Below are 9,138 nucleotides of genomic sequence, written 5' to 3' on the forward strand. Positions count from 1 at the left end.
ATAAATTTTGACTTGATTAACGCCACTAACATCAATCTTGAGTTGATCAAAGCCTCTAACATCTTGTTCAATCAATCTTGAGTTGATGGCTGCCTCTAACATCTTGTTCAATCAATCTTGAGATGATAACTGTCTCCTACATCTTGTTCAATCAATCTTGAGATGATAACTGTCTCCTACATCTTGTTCAACCAATCTTGAGATGATGGCTGCCTCTAACATCTTGTTCAATCAATCTTGAGTTGATGGCTGCCTCTAACATCTTGTTCAATAAATTTTGACTTGATTAACGCCACTAACATCAATCTTGAGTTGATCAAAGCCTCTAACATCTTGTTCAATCAATCTTGAGTTGATGGCTGCCTCTAACATCTTGTTCAATCAATCTTGAGATGATAACTGTCTCCTACATCTTGTTCAATCAATCTTGAGATGATAACTGTCTCCTACATCTTGTTCAACCAATCTTGAGATGATGGCTGCCTCTAACATCTTGTTCAATCAATCTTGAGTTGATGGCTGCCTCTAACATCTTGTTCAATAAATTTTGACTTGATTAACGCCACTAACATCAATCTTGAGTTGATCAAAGCCTCTAACATCTTGTTCAATCAATCTTGAGTTGATGGCTGCCTCTAACATCTTGTTCAATCAATCTTGAGATGATAACTGTCTCCTACATCTTGTTCAATCAATCTTGAGATGATAACTGTCTCCTACATCTTGTTCAACCAATCTTGAGATGATGGCTGCCTCTAACATCTTGTTCAATCAATCTTGAGTTGATCAAAGCCTCTAACATCTTGTTCAATCAATCTTGAGTTGATGGCTGCCTCCTACATCCTGTTCAATAAATTTTGACTTGATTAACGCCACTAACATCAATCTTGAGTTGATCAAAGCCTCCTACATCTTGTTCAATCAATCTTGAGATGATGGCTGCCTCCTACATCCTGTTCAATAAATTTTGACTTGATTAACGCCACTAACATCAATCTTGAGTTGATCAAAGCCTCCTACATCTTGTTCAATCAATCTTGAGATGATGGCTGCCTCTAACATCTTGTTCAATAAATTTTGACTTGATTAACGCCACTAACATCAATCTTGAGTTGATCAAAGCCTCCTACATCTTGTTCAATCAATCTTGAGTTGATGGCTGCCTCTAACATCTTGTTCAATCAATCTTGAGATGATAACTGTCTCCTACATCTTGTTCAATCAATCTTGAGATGATAACTGTCTCCTACATCTTGTTCAACCAATCTTGAGATGATGGCTGCCTCTAACATCTTGTTCAATCAATCTTGAGTTGATCAAAGCCTCTAACATCTTGTTCAATCAATCTTGAGTTGATGGCTGCCTCCTACATCCTGTTCAATAAATTTTGACTTGATTAACGCCACTAACATCAATCTTGAGTTGATCAAAGCCTCCTACATCTTGTTCAATCAATCTTGAGATGATGGCTGCCTCTAACATCTTGTTCAATCAATCTTGAGATGATGGCTGCCTCTAACATCTTGTTCAATAAATTTTGACTTGATTAACGCCACTAACATCAATCTTGAGTTGATCAAAGCCTCCTACATCTTGTTCAATCAATCTTGAGATGATGGCTGCCTCTAACATCTTGTTCAATCAATCTTGAGATGATGGCTGCCTCTAACATCTTGTTCAATAAATTTTCACTTGATTAACGCCACTAACATCAATCTTGAGTTGATCAAAGCCTCCTACATCTTGTTCAATCAATCTTGAGATGATAACTGTCTCCTACATCTTGTTCAATCAATCTTGAGTTGATGGCTGCCTCTAACATCGTGTTCAATCAATCTTGAGATGATAACTGTCTCCTACATCTTGTTCAATCAATCTTGAGATGATGGCTGCCTCTAACATCTTGTTCAATCAATCTTGAGATGATGGCTGCCTCTAACATCTTGTTCAATAAATTTTGACTTGATTAACGCCACTAACATCAATCTTGAGTTAATCAAAGCCTCTAACATCTTGTTCAATCAATCTTGAGTTGATGGCTGCCTCTAACATCATGTTCAATCAATCTTGAGATGATAACTGTCTCCTACATCTTGTTCAATCAATCTTGAGTTGATGGCTGCCTCTAACATCGTGTTCAATCAATCTTGAGATGATAACTGTCTCCTACATCTTGTTCAATCAATCTTGAGTTGATGGCTGCCTCTAACATCTTGTTCAATCAATCTTGAGATGATGGCTGCCTCTAACATCTTGTTCAATCAATCTTGAGTTGATGGCTGCCTCTAACATCTTGTTCAATAAATTTTGACTTGATTAACGCCACTGACATCAATCTTGAGTTGATCAAAGCCTCTAACATCTTGTTCAATCAATCTTGAGATGATGGCTGCCTCTAACATCATGTTCAATCAATCTTGAGATGATAACTGTCTCCTACATCTTGTTCAATCAATCTTGAGTTGATGGCTGCCTCTAACATCGTGTTCAATCAATCTTGAGATGATAACTGTCTCCTACATCTTGTTCAATCAATCTTGAGTTGATGGCTGCCTCTAACATCTTGTTCAATCAATCTTGAGATGATGGCTGCCTCTAACATCTTGTTCAATCAATCTTGAGTTGATGGCTGCCTCTAACATCTTGTTCAATAAATTTTGACGATTAACGCCACTGACATCAATCTTGAGTTGATCAAAGCCTCTAACATCTTGTTCAATCAATCTTGAGATGATGGCTGCCTCTAACATCATGTTCAATCAATCTTGAGATGATAACTGTCTCCTACATCTTGTTCAATCAATCTTGAGTTGATGGCTGCCTCTAACATCTTGTTCAATCAATCTTGAGATGATAACTGTCTCCTACATCTTGTTCAATCAATCTTGAGTTGATGGCTGCCTCTAACATCGTGTTCAATCAATCTTGAGATGATAACTGTCTTCTACATCTTGTTCAATCAATCTTGAGTTGATGGCTGCCTCTAACATCGTGTTCAATCAATCTTGAGATGATAACTGTCTCCTACATCTTGTTCAATCAATCTTGAGTTGATGGCTGCCTCTAACATCTTGTTCAATCAATCTTGAGATGATGGCTGCCTCTAACATCTTGTTCAATCAATCTTGAGATGATGGCTGCCTGTAACATCTTTTTCAATCAATCTTGAGATGATGGCTGCCTCTAACATCTTGTTCAATAAATTTTGACTTGATTAACGCCACTAACATCAATCTTGAGTTGATCAAAGCCTCTAACATCTTGTTCAATCAATCTTGAGATGATGGCTGCCTCTAACATCTTGTTCAATCAATCTTGAGATGATGGCTGCCTCTAACATCTTGTTCAATAAATTTTGACTTGATTAACGCCACTAACATCAATCTTGAGTTGATCAAAGCCTCTAACATCTTGTTCAATCTATCTTGAGATGATGGCTGCCTCTAACATCTTGTTCAATAAATTTTGACTTGATTAACGCCACTAACATCAATCTTGAGTTGATCAAAGCCTCCTACATCTTGTTAAACCAATCTTGAGTTGATCATAGCCTCCTACATCTTGTTAAACCAATCTTGAGTTGATCAAAGCCTCCTACATCTTGTTAAACCAATCTTTTGATCAAAGCCTCCTACATTTTGTTAAACCAATCTTGAGTTGATCAAAGCCTCCTACATCTTGTTAAACCAATCTTGAGTTGATCATATCCACCTACATCTTGTTCAATCAATCTTGAGTTGATCAAAGCCTCCTACATCTTGTTAAACCAATCTTGAGTTGATCATATCCACCTACATCTGGTTCAATCAATCTTGAGTTGATCAAAGCCTCCTACATCTTGTTCAATCAATCTTGAGTTGATCATATCCACCTACATCTTGTTCAATCAATCTTGAGTTGATCAAAGCCTCCTACATCTTGTTAAACCAATCTTGAGTTGATCATAGCCTCCTACATCTTGTTCAATCAATCTTGAGTTGATCAAAGCCTCCTACATCCGCCTCCTATTCCACTATTTTCCCTCTTTTTTTTTAATGCTTCATCACAACATTATCTGATACTTGTACTTATAAAATTCACACGCACACAGAAAGAGAAACAGATTGTTATGTTGTGACTGAAAGACTAGGGATTAGATCCTCCATTCACAGGGAATGACAGACCAGATGCCAACTTCGAAACAAGTAAAATGACGTAGAAGTCGAGTTCCTCTAGGAATTCGGAAATGAAAGAAAAGACTTTTCGTAGGAATAATAGAGAGGTATCGACCGGCCCTACAAACCTAGAAATTGGTGGTGTGGACGTGGGGGGGGGGGGGTAGAGAGAAAAAAAGTGGCCCTTGCTACGTTTCAGGGTTGTTCTTTTTTAATAAAACTAGAAGCAGCATTTAAATAATATAACAGGCAAAACAAAGTTTATCCTGATGAAAAAAAAACTCAAAATCACTGTCATAGCTCTCGATACTTCAAGGTTTAACCTTCCTTTCATATAAAACAACTAAATTAATTAATTACCACTCATTGATTAACTAATTGTTTTTTTTTTTGTTTTTGTTTTTTTCTTGCTGTTGTTTTTATCACCTATTAATAATTTTGCAAAATTTCAACTAGATCCGAAATAGGAAGTAGGATAAAAAAAATGTGGACAAAATGTGTACGAGACAGACAGACAGACGGAGGGAGTTAATACTAGAAGCTTTTGTAAAAATGAGCCATGGGTCAATTTTTTTTTTCTTAAGACAAAAGACCAACGTTGCTCTAGCACTGGAGATATACGACAGCAGATTTGATAGATATTTATAAGAAGTAGCTTAACTCTTTCTCTCCGTAATTATCTACCACATTCTGGTGGAATCGACGCTGGTATCGTCAGTTAGGAGAGAAAGAGTTAACAGCATTCTCTTCACACACATCCAAATATAGTTATTAGAAGACCCAATGTACAAGCTGGCATAAAACCAACCGTTTGGTCTTTCACTGGCCAGAAGATAGCACTAATTATCGCTACCAGATCAGATGTATGAAAATTTGTGAAACTTTGAAGCTATAGAAAGGCAAGCATTAAGTAAAGGACAAATAGATCTACCTTCGACAGAAAAAGAAAAACAACAACGGATTCTTGTTCAGACGATGTCTAGCTAGCGATAGAGAAGAAACCAAAGACAGTTTGTGTTTAGTTGATAATTATCTACTTCTTATCAATTGTGTATAACTATCAAATTATGTTTTTATAACTGGTGATAGTTCCAACTATTGAAATGTGTTTTTATAATTGCTGCTTTTTCATGCCGTGAAAATATGTTCGTCATATAGCTGATTTTCTGTGCCATGAAAATATGTTCGTCATATAGCTGATTTTCTATACCATGAAAATATGTTCGTCATACAGCTTATTTTCTGTGCCATGAAAATATGTTCGTCATACAGCTGATTTTCTGTGCCATGAAAATATGTTCGTCATATAGCTGATTTTCTGTCGCTGTATATGTCTACCTTATTTTGTTTCTGAATTAAAGCTTCAAAATACCATTTATATATCCATGCAATAACATGTTCTCGACCTCCAAGAGTTTCTTTGCGCATAACATACCCTAATTCGAATATTTCACCAGTACCAAACATCTCCCTAGACCTTGCATGTCTGCATGACCAAACATCTCACAAGAACTAACATCTCCCTAGACCTAACTTCTCTGCATGACCAAACATCTCCCTAAATTTTGTTTAGATGAAAATCCCTTTTAGAGCAATGTCATTGTTTAACAACAGCATTAATGGAAGAAAACATCACAAGCTGACTGATCACAGACCTGAGGATTTAATCTCAAAAGACAACGAGGCCGATATTTTCCTTGCCCCCCCCCCCTAGCCCACCGCCAACACACCCTCACACACTTGCTCATACCCCTAATGTTGCCACGTTACCCTTAAGAGGTCGCCACGATCAGCGTAACAAAATTATGCCATTCCTCTCTCCCCAGGGAGATAACTCAAATAATCAGCATGACAACAGAAATGAATTAACTCCCCTGAGGAGTGCCATTAATCTTTATCCCCCATCACCGTATGCCATAAACAGAATCTATTTCACAACAGTTTGTTTTTCTCATTTCTTTATCTAATTTGATGCTTTTAATATGTGCTCTAGTAGATATCCCTAAGCCTATAAAAGAAACTCAACAATATTAAAATATAATCTCAAAGAGACAGACAAAGAATCCAGTAGTATCAACTAAATGTGAATCAAGCCAATAGTGGATTTCTAATAAAAACCTTCGGTACTAAATGTAAGTCAATGCCTATAATAAAAATTTAAATGAGGCATTATGTTTTTAAGTACCTGGCCAATGTGTTGGATGATAAATGTATCAGATTATATCATCAGAGATTAACACATATTAAATATCACAACAATAATTAAGACTACTAATGAAAATGGATTTCTAATAAAAACCTTCGGTACTAAATGTAAGTCAATGCCTATGATAAAAATTTAAATGAGGCATTATGTTTTTAAGTACCTGGCCAATGTGTTTGATGATAAATGTAATCAGATTATATCATCACAGATTAACACAGATTAAATATCACAACAATAATTAAGACTACTAAAGAAAATGGATTTCTAATAAAAACCTTCGGTACTAAATGTAAGTCAATGTCTATGATAAAAATTTAAATGAGGCATTATGTTTTTAAGTACCTGGCCAATGTGTTTGATGATAAATGTAATCAGATTATATCATCAGAGATAAACACAGATTAAATATCACAACAATAATTAAGACTACTAAAGAAAATGGATTTCTAATAAAAACCTTCGGTACTAAATGTAAGTCAATGCCTATGATAAAAATTTAGATGAGGCATTATTTTTTTAAGTACCTGGCCAATGTGTTTGATGATAAATGTAATCAGATTATATCATCAGAGATTAACACAGATTAAATATCACAACAATAATTAAGACTACTAAAGAAAATGGATTTCTAATAAAAACCTTCGGTACTAAATGTAAGTCAATGCCTATGATAAAAATTTAAATGAGGCATTATGTTTTTAAGTACCTGGCCAATGTGTTTGATGATAAATGTAATCAGATTATATCATCACAGATTAACACAGATTAAATATCACAACAATAATTAACACTATCGGTACTAAAGAAAATGTCCTACAAAATTTTTTTTAAAGCATTGCCGATGTTTTACCATGCTCACATCTGCAGCATTTTAAGTTTCAACTTCTCTGCCTGGTTTGACGTTTACAAAAATTAATATAATCATAAAATACTGATAATAAGATCATTGGCAACAAACAAATCCTACTTGGATACTTATACAAGAAAAACATTCTTTAAACAAAGTATAAATCTTAAACATTAAGAAGATTTTATACTCTTTAGGTCCTGAATTTTACATATTATCATCACAAAGAAGATTCAAGACACTTATCGCTAAAAACCGACACAAAAACGTCTTTGTTTCCTTAGCAATTAAATTATTAATTTCAAATGAATACTATCCAACGTTATGATGTCAACTTTACATGTAATAATTGAGTGAAACCGTTTTTCATTTATTTACTATCATTAAATGATGTTTTGTTGAATGTATTGCACAAATGTAAGACAAATTTCCTCAAGGATAATAAAGATATATTATTAACATTTTTTGTTATTTATTTGGCTTTCGTTTATTTATACTGAAAGCAAACAAAAAAAAAAACAATAGAAAGACAATGTGTTATGTTTACTTTATGAATAGATATTTGAGAAGATGATCATGATGGTCATGTCAGTTTGTCAGAAGCCTGACCACTCAGTACATTAAAAGATCAGTTTAGAGGGAAAACTCAATATAAAGACTAAATATATTTTGTTAATGATTCAAAAAATTCACTTTATAAATTCAAGCCAGTATTAAAGTAGAAAATAATTATATTGCAATGTGTTTTTGCTCTTATTTTGTTTAGGATGTTCCTTCAGATTTGAGGATTATTACATCTTATCCCAAACCTCCCACAGGATGGTGGGGAATAGTGGTCAGCAGGGTTCAAACCTGGGACCATGGATTAGCAGTCCAGACATTTGTTGCGATTTGAACATGTGAGCAGTAAAGTAAACAGGAGAACATTGGAACCTAGATCTAATCAATGATTACAAAATAATTACAAAAATAAAAATTGATTTCTTAACATAACATTTGATTAAATTTCAAAAAAAACATTTTGATCAGCACAGATTTAATGATCATGAATGTGATTTTGGCACTACAAACTGTGCTTAAATAAAGTTACTGAGTGTGTACATATAGACTGAATATATTAATGTTTCATATAGATGGCTTTAAATTTATTGAAATTATTTTGATTAAAATTAAACTTATGTTTCTTTCATCTCCATTCCCTTTTGAAAACTAGACTTTCAAAACCTTAACACTTAATTACTAAGATTCAAAAGGAAAGGAAGAAAAGGAATTGTTTTCATTGAAAGATTTTCTAAAGCAGATATGATATGACATGAAAATAAGGTATGATGTATCCTTAACACATAACACTATATATTTATATGTGAAACATGACAACATGACATAAAAAAAATTTAACTGAAGTCAAAAATAAAAAAAATAACTTACCCTTTTAGTTTTGTATATAACTTTAGTCACTATAGATCTATATCCAACACAATACTGAATGCACACAACAATTCATTTGTTATAGAAATAATCCCACTATAAACTATTAGCACTAGATCTAGATCAATATGTAATAGAGGTATTAATATCATCATGAGATCATGAATATGATAATATGAATATCTTTATCTTTATGACTTTATCAAGTTTATGGCTGCCATTCAATTGTAATTGTAAGTATAATAGTAGTAGTATAGTCACTAGTGACAATGTTAATATTAGATCTCTACTACTTGTACTATCTCGACTAGATATCTTAGATTTTAGATCTCTAGTAGATGATCTAGTCTATAATATAATATAATTATAATATATATATATTTTATAATGTTAAATTAAAATATTAAATAGATCTATAACTACATCTACATGCCATGATTGGCATGATAATAGTAATATGCCTGTCCTTTGCTTTTTGTTACACTTTGTAAAAAAAAGTTTGT

The 9,138-nt window shown here is 33.8% G+C and overlaps 1 protein-coding gene across 1 annotated transcript in view; it reads right to left on the reverse strand.

Moving 5' to 3' along the window:
• The window catches only part of LOC106056107 (dystroglycan 1-like), a 154,573-nt gene extending 145,637 nt beyond the window's left edge, over window positions 1-8,936 (reverse strand). Inside the window, exon 1 of the mRNA XM_056025691.1 lies at window positions 8,636-8,936. The gene's annotated coding sequence lies outside the window, so the exon portion shown is untranslated. The remainder of the gene's footprint in view (window positions 1-8,635) is intronic.
• Between the last annotated feature and the right edge of the window lie 202 nt (window positions 8,937-9,138).

Source organism: Biomphalaria glabrata, chromosome 4 (assembly GCF_947242115.1).
Source record: "Biomphalaria glabrata chromosome 4, xgBioGlab47.1, whole genome shotgun sequence".
NCBI classification, from domain to species: domain Eukaryota; kingdom Metazoa; phylum Mollusca; class Gastropoda; family Planorbidae; genus Biomphalaria; species Biomphalaria glabrata.